The sequence below is a fragment of the Stenella coeruleoalba genome, assembly GCF_951394435.1.
Source record: "Stenella coeruleoalba genome assembly, chromosome: 3".
NCBI lineage: Eukaryota > Metazoa > Chordata > Mammalia > Artiodactyla > Delphinidae > Stenella > Stenella coeruleoalba.
Window position 1 is genome coordinate 96,188,013 of NC_137148.1, and position 13,166 is coordinate 96,201,178.

General features: G+C 35.4%; 1 long non-coding RNA gene across 1 annotated transcript in view; it reads left to right on the forward strand.

Moving 5' to 3' along the window:
* LOC307183718 overlaps window positions 1-13,166 on the forward strand; it is a 537,680-nt gene that overhangs the window by 373,477 nt on the left and 151,037 nt on the right. The window contains exon 5 of the long non-coding RNA XR_013827568.1: window positions 12,010-12,080. This is a non-coding gene — a long non-coding RNA (uncharacterized lncRNA). The remainder of the gene's footprint in view (window positions 1-12,009; window positions 12,081-13,166) is intronic.

Sequence of the window (13,166 nt, forward strand, 5' to 3'; positions counted from 1 at the left end):
TCCTTACCTTACTCCTCATTGTTTGCCTGGACTTAAGAATGTTAATTCAGGGTCTTAGTTTTCTCTTTTGCAAAAGAGGAATAACACTGCAACCTTCTTTTTAGGATTGATGCAGTTACTAGGCACAAAATAGTTGCTCTACAAAAGTTACTTTCTTTATCTTTCCCTCCCTTCATTTCTCTCCTGTTTCTTTCTCTATTGCTCTAGACTACCCTTTCCAGCCTCTTTATTTGCTAAGAGGCTTTACCAAGAAAGAAAAGCGTAAATCAAAGCTAGAGTCCAATCCAGTGTGGAGGACATTGGCGACCATATGGAAAAATACGAAAGGAGGGACTGATGATATTTAATTTCTTAAAAAGGGATAATTGAATGAGTCAATTTATTAGCTATATAGCTATATATTAACTCTTTCTTTAGTTCTTAAAATTTTTTAAATAAACTAAAACTTCATCTATGCTAGTTTGAATTTCACACTGTACTTGAATCGGAGGTCCAGACCATGTAAATACAATACCACCTCTTCACAAGACATAGGGATATCATTAAAGCAAAAGTTTTCAAAATAACAATGTCAAAATAATACTGGCTGAGATAAACAGCCACACATACCTGCAGTGATTACATTCAGTTATTTTAATGTATGTGTGTGATGAGTGAATTAGGAAAGGGGCTCTTAAGCTGATTTTCTTTTGCTAACAATTCATGGATTTCGAGGGGAACAACCACAAGTATACTAATGACAGATTTTTCTCCAGTAGTTGATTAGGAAACTCTGATTGATTGCCTAAAATTTGCTTAAGATTGTTCTTTGGAAAAGTTTTTTCCATGTTCTCAAGTGGTAAAAAGGTCTTTTATTTCCTGTAGTTGGGGGAGGTCTTTGACATGGATGTCTGCATATATTAGGAGGTTAGAGGAATGTGAGTATAATGCTCTTACTCAAAGGTCACCAACAAGCTTCACATCTGTTGCCGTCAATATCTTCAGTATCCACATCAGAAACTTTAACTCAGTTGTTTCCTCCATTATTTCTATTTAGGCAAGATGCTCTGTCAATAAGTAAATTCCTGGAAATGAAATGTAACAAATATATGTAGTGATATATATATATATATATATATATATATATATATATATATATATAAAATGCAGCCACATTTTAGAAGGGGTTACATTACTAAGGACAATAGCATTAGTACAACTGAAATAATGCTTAAACATTTCTTGATCCTGATGAAGGCACTATATTGAATACATTGGCATACTGTTTCTCAGTAATTCAGATGCTTTCAATTTTTCCTTCAGTGTTGGAATAAAATCCTACTTTATTTTTATTTATTTATTTATTTATTTATTTATTTTTTGCGGTACGCGGGCCTCTCACTGTTGTGGCCTCTCCCGTTGCGGAGCACAGGCTCCGGACACACAGGCTCAGCAGCCATGGCTTACGGGCCTAGCCGCTCCGCGGCATGTGGGATCTTCCCGGACCGGGGCACAAACCCGTGTCCCCTGCATCGGCAGGCGGACTCTCAACCACTGCGCCACCAGGGAAGCCCAATCCTACTTTATTGATTGAGCAATGGGCAAACTAGTTTTCTTGCACTTAGGACTTGTTTTGTGTGACATACAAAAATCTTAGCAAAGTTAAATCATGTTCAGTATATGAGAGATGCTCATATAATAAAAGGTATTACAGACTGAGGCTCACTGGAGACATAATAGATTTATGTTTTCTAGAAATAAATTTTAAAAAGAAGTGTAAAAGTTTTATAGAAAAAAATAAAGATCTTCTTGAAAAGCATAAAGTATGTCCTAAATTAAAGAGAAGCTATAGTACTTTCACTGATGGGAAAATTCACTGTCTTGAAGTTATCACTATTCCAAAGTTCCAATAAGTGTTTATAAAAGTTAACAAATTGCTTATAGAATTTATATAGACATATAAATGTCAAAAATTAGCCTAGGAGGGCTTCCCTGGTTGCGCAGTGGTTGAGTCCGCCTGCCGATACAGGCGACATGGGTTCATGCCCTGGTCCGGGAAGATCCCACATGCCGCAGAGCAGCTGGGCCTGTGAGCCATGGCCGCTGAGCCTGCGCGTGCGGAGCCTGTGCTCCGCAACGAGAGAGGCCACAACAGTGAGAGGCCTGCGTACCGCCAAAAAAAAAAATAGCCTAGGATATATTAAAAACAAGCAAGGGAGAATTGATTTCCAGATATCAAATACTTTTATAAAGCTAGATAATTAAAGTTGTCACATAGTAAAGGAGAAAAAGATGAATGGATCAATGGTACAGAGAATTCAAAAACTTATTGTTGTGTATCACGAAATCATGGACTAAAACAGTGGTGGTTGACAGTTCTTTTCTTTTGGAACTTGAAGAATGTTGTGCTACGTCCTCCTGGCCTCCATGGTTTCAGATGAAAAATCTTCTGTCACCCAAATTGTCAATCCCCTATAAGCAATGCAAAGGGCTTTTTTTTTTTTTTAAGCATTATAACAGTTTCAAGGAATGAACTAATTAGATGAATTTATCAGTTTAAATAGTTTTCAAAAACCTAGGGTTGACATGAAAAGAAAATCCAATGGTGGAATAAGATACACATTCTGATAGAATTCACATGATACTTTTTAAACAGTCTGATAATATTGAACATGTTTGTGTGTCTAAAAATTGTTAAAACAGTCTAGAAGTTTTCATGCACAGTTTTTATTGTGAATGCCTCTCAAAGGGTGAGAGAGAATGGGACAGAAGAAAGGAGGAAGAACATTGACCTTATCTATCATGTTGTATTTCTTCTCTAAAATCAGATTTTGTGAAACTCTGATAAAAGATATTCTTTTATTCTGAGCAGAACACACAGGAGTATTTATTATTTTTTTAGGTAACTTTTTTTTTCATATCTAAAAAGTAGAAGCTTCCATTTGTAAGAACTCTCCTTTCAAACTGTCCTACTGATGGTAATTTTGATAGTATAATAAAAATATTAAATTTAGTACCACTTATAAAATATGCTATAGAGAAACTGGAGAGGTTCACTGGATATATCTGGGAAAGTCATAGTGCCAACGATGCAGGAGCAGGGACATGGACCCAATTACAGTTCATTCTATTGGTTAAAATATGGACATTCTGACCAAGAGCTGTAATTAGGCATAGCTCCCTCTGAACTATAATTCTGTCTTAGGTGTCTCGAGGAGATATGCCTAGAATCAAATGGGGAAATCTTATACAGTAAGTCATTTCTTCTCTTACCATAAATTACATAATTGACCTTCAAATCCATTATTTCTCCACATAAACTATTGTAGGTGGTATTCTCTGAAAATTATACTCTGCGAAGCAGTAACTTATAGGGCTCCTAAACTACTTACTACCCATCATAATTTGTTAAAACATAAAACTCTCTTCACTAATGCAACTGTACTTAGCCAAAATTAAAATATATATTCAGTTGTTGAAAAATTTATCTAAATGCTTCTATGCCAGACTATAACATTCGCAGACCTATGTGAAAGTGTTGACATTTTGATTTAGGCATATAAGAGTTTCTCTTCATTAGGTATTTCTAATAAAGTAAAGGAAAAAAAACACCTTCCTGATGGAGAAAGTTGCACTTTTGAGGCTTCTAGTTGTTGTAAATCTCAACAACCTTTACCTTGTAACTCTTTGATGCATATGAAATTTCATTTGTCAAGTATAGAAGGCTTAAATACTCTCACAGCAAATGTATGATGCTCTGTACACATCAGATAGGAAGTTTGCTTTGTAAAGGGATCCTACCTCTTGACCTGCCATATTAACTTAATACCAGTGACTCCTGAGTTCCTAATTAAGCTTTTGCATGTTTTATCGGGAAGATTAGAGAAAGATATAGGAGGAAGGAGGAAGAAGATTAAGGAAATCTTCCTTCTGAGGATGATAAGCAACTAATAAACATACAAAGAAACTACCTTACATGCCTGCAATGATTAGAATGAGGAGACACTGTTTTAAGCACTTTAAAAATATTAACTTATTTAATTTTCACAACCATTTTCTGAGATAATACTATTATTATTCCCATTTTACAGAATGAGGAAATAGAGTCACAGAGAAGTGTAGTAACATTCCCAAGATCACACAGCTAGGAAACAATGGAGCTGGAATTTGAATCCAGGCATCCTGACTCCAGCGTCTGTATTCTTGGTTGCTGTACCACATTGCTGCACACAAATAAATTCAAGGCTCTAAACGGGTGGTGATAAAGAAAAACCACAAGGGTTAGATCTGTTTTTCGTACCGGTATTGTTTCAGTTAGAGGACTTTGAAATATATTTGATAACACTATTTTTTCCTTGCCGAAACTGTTTCTTTTTTCTCATTGCCTATCTAAATAAATGTGACCGGCTGTCATCTAGTAACACAAGCTAGAAAACTTAGACTTGTCCAATATCTCTACTTCCTTTATACTTCCTACATCTAATCATTGGCCAAATCTTGTGATTTATGACTATGAATGATTCAAACAGCTTTCATTTACTATGCACAGAGGGTTACCAACTGTGAAAGTTCCTTTATTTCTGATGTATCTTAATTCCACAGACAAAATATGTATTAATATTTTTATCCCTACCTGAGATTCATAAAGTTTCATTAGCTTGCTTAAATCCCTTTTCTAATAAGTAGCTGAGTTGGGGTTAAATCTATGTCCATATTCAAAGCCCATGTTCTTTCCAACTATAACATACTATATTAATTCTTAAATATCACTCCAGTATAACCTATCTTTTCGATCCCAGTGCCATACCCCTACATTGCAATCTTATCTCATCTTCTATAAAATCTTAACAAATTTTCTTTTTCAGTGTTGCAAAAATTCTCCTACTTCCATCCACTCAAATCCTACTGACAAATTATTATCTAAAGGACAAATTTTTTCATACCACACCTCTGTGAAAAATAATCTTCATTTTCTACAAAATACAGTTTTCTAAATTGATAAGGGCCTTCCAAATGTCTACCTACTTCAGCAGCTTCTTATTTATCCAGACCACTCCATCTCCCCCCTATACATACACTCTGTCCATAATCCAGCAAAATTAAACTGTAGGCAGGTCTCTGAAATGCATTTAAGTACTTCTTCTTTTTTTTTTTTTTTTTTTTTTGCGGTTCGCGGGCCTCTCACTGTTGTGGCCTCTTCCATTGCGGAGCGCAGGCTCAATGGCCATGGCTCACGGGCCCAGCTGCTCTGTGGCATGTGGGATCTTCCCGGACCGGGGCACGAACCCGTGTCCCCTGCATCGGCAGGCGGACTCTCAACCACTGCGCCACCAGGGAAGCCCAGTACTTCATATTTATAAACATTTATTTATTCAAATCGTCTTTGTTGTAATTGCCCTTGCGTTTTTTTCTTAAACTATAAACTCAATTCAAGTATTACTGCTTCATGAACTATTTTATACATTCCCCCCCCACTTTTCTCAGTCTGAGTTGTATACCTCTCTCCTCTGTACATAATTTTATGATAGGACTTTGTTATAATTGTCAGTTTTATTCTTTTTACATATTGTATACAACATAAGAAATTTCAGCACAGAGTTTTAAAGAAAGCCATGACTTTATCAAATTTTAAAGAAGAAGAAACAGCTACGTTTCTGGAAGGCTTTAATTAAAGTCAGTATGTAAGCAGTAAGATGGGTCATATTCTCACAATTCCCAATGGATAGCATGTAGTTAAACTAATAAATATTTCCTAAGTAGGCCTGCAAATGACTACTGCTATAAAAAATCGTATATTATCATTAGTTTCATTTTAAAAATAAACTCTTTTTAACGAACTGAAAATATGCATTTGAATGCTGAGTAACGGACAGTGTGGGCAAACAATGATTTAACCTCGGGTAAAGAAATATTATATGTGGTTCAAAAAGAAAACAAATGTACTTATGTACTTTGGTCTGAATACCAAACTCATCAGGTTAAATTAATTTGCTGTTCATGTTGATAGGGAAATTATATTCAGTGATTTTTCTCAATAGATACTTACTGAATGTCTCAGACAGAGGAGGAGAGAGGACAGTACATTTGTGGGCACATAAGGAGGTGTGTAATGTACATGGGGTGCAGTACAGATAGATGAGGAACAGAGTGCTAGGAGTACACAGTGGACCAATGATAACAGACAAGAGGAAGCAGTGTGAAACTGAAGGCCCTGTGTGCTAACTGCAAGATCGGAAATTATCTTGAAAGTATTATAATGCACTGGAGAGTTTTAAACAAAGAATGTCATAAATGGATTATAATTTTAGAAATGTTACTCAAGCAGCATCATGAAGTTTAGATAGGAGACTAACAGTGGGGCTGGGTTGCTGCTGGGTAAACTGATGGTACAAAGATAAGATTAGAGGCAAGTCAAGTAAGCCTGGAGATGAAGACTGCATAATCAGTGACATTGGATAAGGAAAGATAAGGAATGAACAGAATGAGAGAGTTTTCCATAGGAATTGGAGATTGCTGATTATATTAATTTCCTATTGCTGCTGTAACAGATTACTACAAACTTAGTCAATTCAAATACCATAAAGTTATTATCTTACAGTTCTGGAGATCAAAGCCTGAAACAGTTTTGTTGGGCTAAACTCAAAGTGACAGAGGGCTCTGCTTTTTTCTGGAGGCTCTGAGGGAGCATCTGTTTCCTGGTCTTTTCCAGTTTCTAAAAGGCCTCCTGCATTCATTGGCCCATGGCTCCTTCTTCCATCATCAAAGCCAGCAGCATAGAATCTTTAAAACCTTCCCTCTCTGACCTCTGCTTTATGACCCTGGCTCCCCTTTATAAAGACCATTTGAGTACGTTGCACCCACCAGGATAATCTTCTTACCTCAAAAATTCTTAAGTAAATCACATCTTCAAGATCTCTTTTGCTACAAATGGTAACAATTTCACAGGTCCCAGGAATCAGAATGTGGACATTGCGGTGGGTGGGTGCCTTATTCTGTCTACACACAATGATGAATGAAAGGTTGAGTTTTAGACTGATGTTCACATGTTTGTCTTGGGAAGTATGGATAATTGGTGATACTCTTCTCTGATACAAAGAATAAAGGGGAAAGAAGAAGGTAGAAGGGAGAGCAAATTAGCTTATTTGTGGACTCAGATTTTGAATCTGAGCTAACTCAATGTAGTATACTGTATAGTTAACCTGTAGAAAATTGACCATATGCATTAAAAGTGGGGATTTGGCCAAATATATGGATTTCAGAGCCATTAACATTTAAATGCATGGTCGGAATAGTACTTCAGTCCATTAAGGAGTAACTGATTCTGAATTACCTCTCCTCCTGTAAGGAGCTATAAAACATGAACATGATGAGTAAAGAAGGCAGTGGTCTGGGGGCATTGGGCAAATGTTGAAAAAGTATTTCAATTTCCCAGTTTAATAAAATGCATTAATTTTGATATCCAAGAAAGTCAGTGAACACTAAGCAAGGTGAACAGAAAGAAAAACACATCTAGATACAACTCAAAATATTTTGAAGAAATATTGTTAAAGCTTTCATATCTGTATTTATTAATTTTATTCTGACAGAACATAGGGATTCTGAATCAGAGAAAACACCTATTATTTACTGTGAAAGCATCTTAATATAGGTTCCCCACACCCCAACCCCACATGAAGTGGTGAGGTGAGGGCAGATATCACTTGTATATATGGAGGTGTCTGTAACACAAGATAAGAGCTTAAAAAATACGAATTTAGAGCTTATATGATTGGTGCCACAGCTAGCTCTCCTCCTTCTGGAAAGGCAGAATGACTTTGTTCTAAGTGTTAAAGGAATCCTGTTTGCGGAGAGGTGGGGAAAGTCCCTAGGTTCAGTACACTTTGGAATGCAAACAAATAGCTCAAGTGGAGATAAACCTGTGAATGTTTCTGGAGGTCTCTATCATTTGTAAATAGCTACCAAGGATTGTTTGCCTTTCATGCATCCTTTAACCCGGGTTGCCAGTAGGTTTTGCTCAGAAAGCCCTGATCATGCCAAAACATAAAAAGGTTATTTGTTTCCCAACAACTTTATGCCAATACATTTAATAATTTAATTGAAATCGGCAAATTTAAAATTTACACATACACAAATAAAAATTTGAATAGGCCTATACTTTAAGTTTATAGTCATAATCATTTCTACAAATAAGTGGTTTAAGTGGTGTATTCTACAAACATTTAAAAAAATATTATGGCCAACTTACATAAAGGAGAAGAAACATTATCTGACTTATTTACTGAGACTGGCATAGCCTAACACCAAAACCAGATAAAGACGTGATAAAAACAAAAAATTGTAGGTCAGTATCTTTTGTGAATATAGATGTAAAAATCTTTCTGAAAATATCAGCAAATTTAAACCAGCACCGTAAAAAACAAAAACAAGAGCAAAAACTATTACAATATAAGTGAGCATTTATCCCAAACACAATTCTAAAGTCAATCAATGAAATTTACATTAAAAAAAGAAAAGATACAAATCATGTTATCTCAACAGATGCAGAAAAAAACAGTTTGAGAAAATTCATATCCACTCTTGATGAAAAGACTCAGTGTTAGAAGAGAACTTTCTAAACTTGATAAAAGATATATATGAAAAACCTACATCTAGCATCATGCTTAATGGTGAAATATCAAAAACTTTCTCCTTAAAACTGGGAATAAGATAATACTCACTTTTACCATTTGGGTTTAATATTATTCTTGCAAGAACATTTCTATTTTTAAATCCGCATTAGTTCCTTATTGCACCTGAAACAAATTACCACAAATTTATTGGTTTAAAACAGTAAAAAATTATTCTTTTACAGTTTTGAAAGTCTAAAGTCTAAAATCAAGGTGTCAGTGGGGCTGCATTTTTTCTGAACGCTTCAGAGGATGTTTTGTTTTTTCCAGTTTCTAATGGCCGCCTGCGTTCCTTGGCTTATGGTTCTTTCCTCCATTTTAAAAGTGCATGCATAATCACTTCAACCTCTGCTTCTGTCCCCATATATTCATTTTCTGACTATGCTCCTTCTGCTTCCCTCTTATGAAGACCCTTGTTTATTACATTGGGCGCCTGGATAATCCAGGATGATCTACACATCTCAAAATCTTTAATCACATTTGCAGTCTCATTTACCATATAGGTAATGTATTTACAGGTCACAGGAATTAGGATTTGGACATCTTGCGGGGGCAGCTATTATCCATTCAAGCACAATAAACAACATATATGACAAACCTATATCTAGTATTATACTATGGTGAAATATTGAATATTTCAATATTAGGGTGAAATATTTTCTCCCTAAGGTTAGGAATAAGATAAGGATGTCCAGCTGGCTGTCCCAAAGTAGTCAGACACCTAAGGTGGAAACTCAGGCTTCAGATAGAATTCACGAGGCTTCTGTTACCCAACTACAGAAGTCACACAGTGTCACTTTTTCCACATTCTATTGGTTATGTCAGCCTAGATTAAAGGGGAGAATCTCTCTCTCAGCAGGAGGGGTAGTAAAAATTTTTGTGGCTGTCTTGAATCTCTCACACTGTTCTTTCTCCTCAAATTGATAGTGTTACCATAGTTTCAACCAAAATCACAGAAAGCTTTCTTTTCTTTCTGTAGAAATCAGAAAACTGACTCTAAAACTTAAGTTAGAAGTGCAAAAACTTGGAATAGCCCAGATAATTTTGAAAAATAAAAACATATTTGGAGGCCATGCAGTAACTTATTTCAATTCTTAAATGAAAACTACAGTTCAAGGCAATATGATATTGGCATAAAGACAGAGAACCAAAATATAAGCTCACATATATATGGCCAATTGATTTTCAAAAAGGATACTACCATCATGGAGGAAAATGGTGTTACTAACAAATACTGCTAACAACTACATTTTTTTTGTTTTTTGAGTTTTTGACAATTTACTTAGCAGAGCTGATTTCAGGAGGTTTTTTTAAACTAATTTTTATTGGAGTAGAGTCGAGTTATAATGTTGTGTTAATTTCTGCTGTAGAGCAAAGTGAATCTGTTATACAGGTACATATATCCACTCTTTTTTAGATTCTTTTCCCATATAGGTCATTACAGAGTGTTGAGTAGAGTTTCCTATGCTATACAGTAGGTTATTATTAGTTATCTAGTCTGTATATAGTAGTGTGTATATGTCAATACCAATCTCCCAACTTATCCCTCCCTCTCTTCCCCCTCGGTAACCATAAGTTTGTTATCTACATCTGTGACTCTGTTTTGTAATTATATTCATTTGTGAAACTAGATATTTGCATGAAAAAATTTGAACCATGAACTCACTTGAAACCAAACACAAAGCATATCAAAATTTATCATGAAGCTAAATGTAAATTCACCAAGTGTTAAACTTCTAGAAGGAAATGTAGAAGATACCTTTGTGACCTTGAGACAGACAGAGATTATTGATAGGACACAGAAAGCATTAAACATAAAAGAAAAAGTGTTAGGTGTGACTCATCAAAACTTAAAATTTCTACTCTTAAAAGACCTTCTTGAGAAAATGAAATGTAAACCACATACAAGGAGATGATATTTGTAAGGCATGTTTTTGACAAATTATCTATTTCTAGAGTACAACTCAATAATAATAAGAAAATGGACACAATCAAAATTAACTGGTAAAATATTTGATTTGACATTTCATAATAAATGACTTATGAATGGCCAATAAGTACATAAAGTTATTCTCAGCACGATGTTCAATTGGGATATGCAAATTAAAACTACAATGAGAGGGCTTCCCTGGTGGCAGAGTGGTTGAGAGTCCGCCTGCCAATGTAGAGAACACGGGTTCGTGCCCCAGTCTGGGAAGATCCCACATGCCGCGGAGCGGCTAGGCCCGTGAGCCATGGCCGCTGAGCCTGCGCGTCCAGAGCCTGTGCTCCGCAACGGGAGAGGCCACAACAGTGAGAGGCCCGTGTTCCACAAAAAAAACAAAAACAAAAAACTACAATGAGAACCTAGTTCACGGGCATTAAAATAGTAAAAATTTTAAAGTTTCAGTGAAGCTGTTGATGAGTAACTGCAAATTTCTGACATTGCTAGAGGAGATATAAAATGTAAACACTTTGGGAAACATTTTGGTTGTTTCTTACAAACATATAGTTACCATTTGACCCAATAATTCCCCTCATAGGAATTTATCCCCCCAAAATATCAACTTATAGCCACCAAAATACTTGTATATAAATGTTCATAACAGCTTAATTAATAATTACAAATAGTAGAAATAGATAAGATATCCATCAACTTGAGAATGAATAAAGAAATTGTGAAATATTCATAAAGTTAACCTATAGACACAATATGGATGAATCTCAAAAACAACGCTGAATGAAAAAAATACCTTACACAAAAGATACTTATTCTATTATTTCATTTATGCAAAGTGCTAGAATAGGTAAAATGAATTAGATTAGTGTTTGCTTCTGGAAATCGGTGAAGGCAGAAAATGACTGTGATAGGGCTTGAGGGAAATTCCTGGGGCTATAGAAATGTTCTATATTGTGAAAGGGGTTCGGGTTGCACAGATTTATGCATCTATCAGAATTCAGCAAATGAATATTTATCTTTGAATACCTCATTGTATATAAATTTTATTTGAAAAACTCTGTATGAATACTAAACTCTCATTAATGATGTGCATGCTGAAATATTTAGGGAAAAGTGAACTGATGTCTGCAATATATTTTGATGTCTGCAATTTACTTTGGTTGGAAAAAATGGATGATACATGAATAAATATGTAACAAAATGAGTATATAGTAAAATGTTTGTAGTAGAATGTAGGTGGTGTGTATATGAGAATTCACTGCCCAGTTCTTTCAACATGGGTGCATACTTGAAATTTTTCACAATAAAATTAGACAAAAAATATACAAAGGATGTTATAAATGCACATTACTAACACATCAAAATATTATATGTGTGGTTAAATGCATTACTTTTTACCAAATATTCTGTTGCCATTCCTTACAGTGACCCTCTCTGAGAAAAGAGGATACATTCCTGACCTGTTATATTCACGTGTGGCTCTTTGACTCAGAAACGTGAGTGTCATTACTAAACTGATAGGTTGAAAACCAGAGCATGATTTGCCTTTTTTGTTGTTGTTCTCCCTCTGCTATAAACCTGGGGATCCTCCAGATAGACTCTTCTCTTTGAGTCTGGCACTCGTGTGAAAATGATGTGGGGCAGAGCTGTCACTGATTCAAAATGAACATGCATAAGGGAAGACCAAAAAAACACTTTTCCTGAAAGTATTTATTGTCATAGCATAGTCTAATATAGTATATTTTGGGGTTTGACGAGGAGGAGAGGTTAGGAAATAGATGATTAATAGATAAATAGGTAGGTAAGTAGACAGGTAGTTAGATATAATTTGCTTTCATATTAAGTAACTAGCAGATTTTAGGAAAATGTTTGAGTATCTAGGAAACATTAGCTTTGAAGTTCTCATGTTCCAGCAGATAACCAATATTAATAACATAAGATAGCAGCTTAGAGTTTAAATCTGCTACTCCTGATTTAGCTAAGAGTAGTCAAAATATCTTCAGTAGTACAATGCAGTTTGACTGGAGAATATGCCTTTTCTTTATTTCTTCATGTCAGTTACAGCATACAGCTGCCCATGTGTGGCACATGTTCTTTCAGAAAATTAAGGGCCTGGGGCTGGAGGTGCTAAAATTTCTTTGATGCAAAATCAAACCAGAGACAAAATGGAAACCAATTAGAATAAACAGGACAATTTATCACATAAGAATTCATTACCCTATGCCAAAAAGTCCTTCCTTAAATCTGTATTGCCTTAACTTTGAAACTGATTGCTTGCCATTGAATTCTTTGGTAAATTTCATATTTCCACCATAAATAGCATATATCTTTGTCTGACCCAACAACATTTGCGTTTATCAGGTCTTTTAGTGCCACACGTTTGTATCCTCAACTATGATGACCTTCAGAAAGAGAGAGAGAGGGAGGGAAGGAGGAAGGAAGAAGGAGAGAAGGAAGGAGGGAAGGGAAGGGAAGGGAAGGGAAGGGAAGGAGAAGTAAATTTCTAAGTCATATAGCACTCCTAATTCTAAAATCCTAGTTTCAGGGAGCATCTAACATACTAAAATGTTCAAGCCAATAAT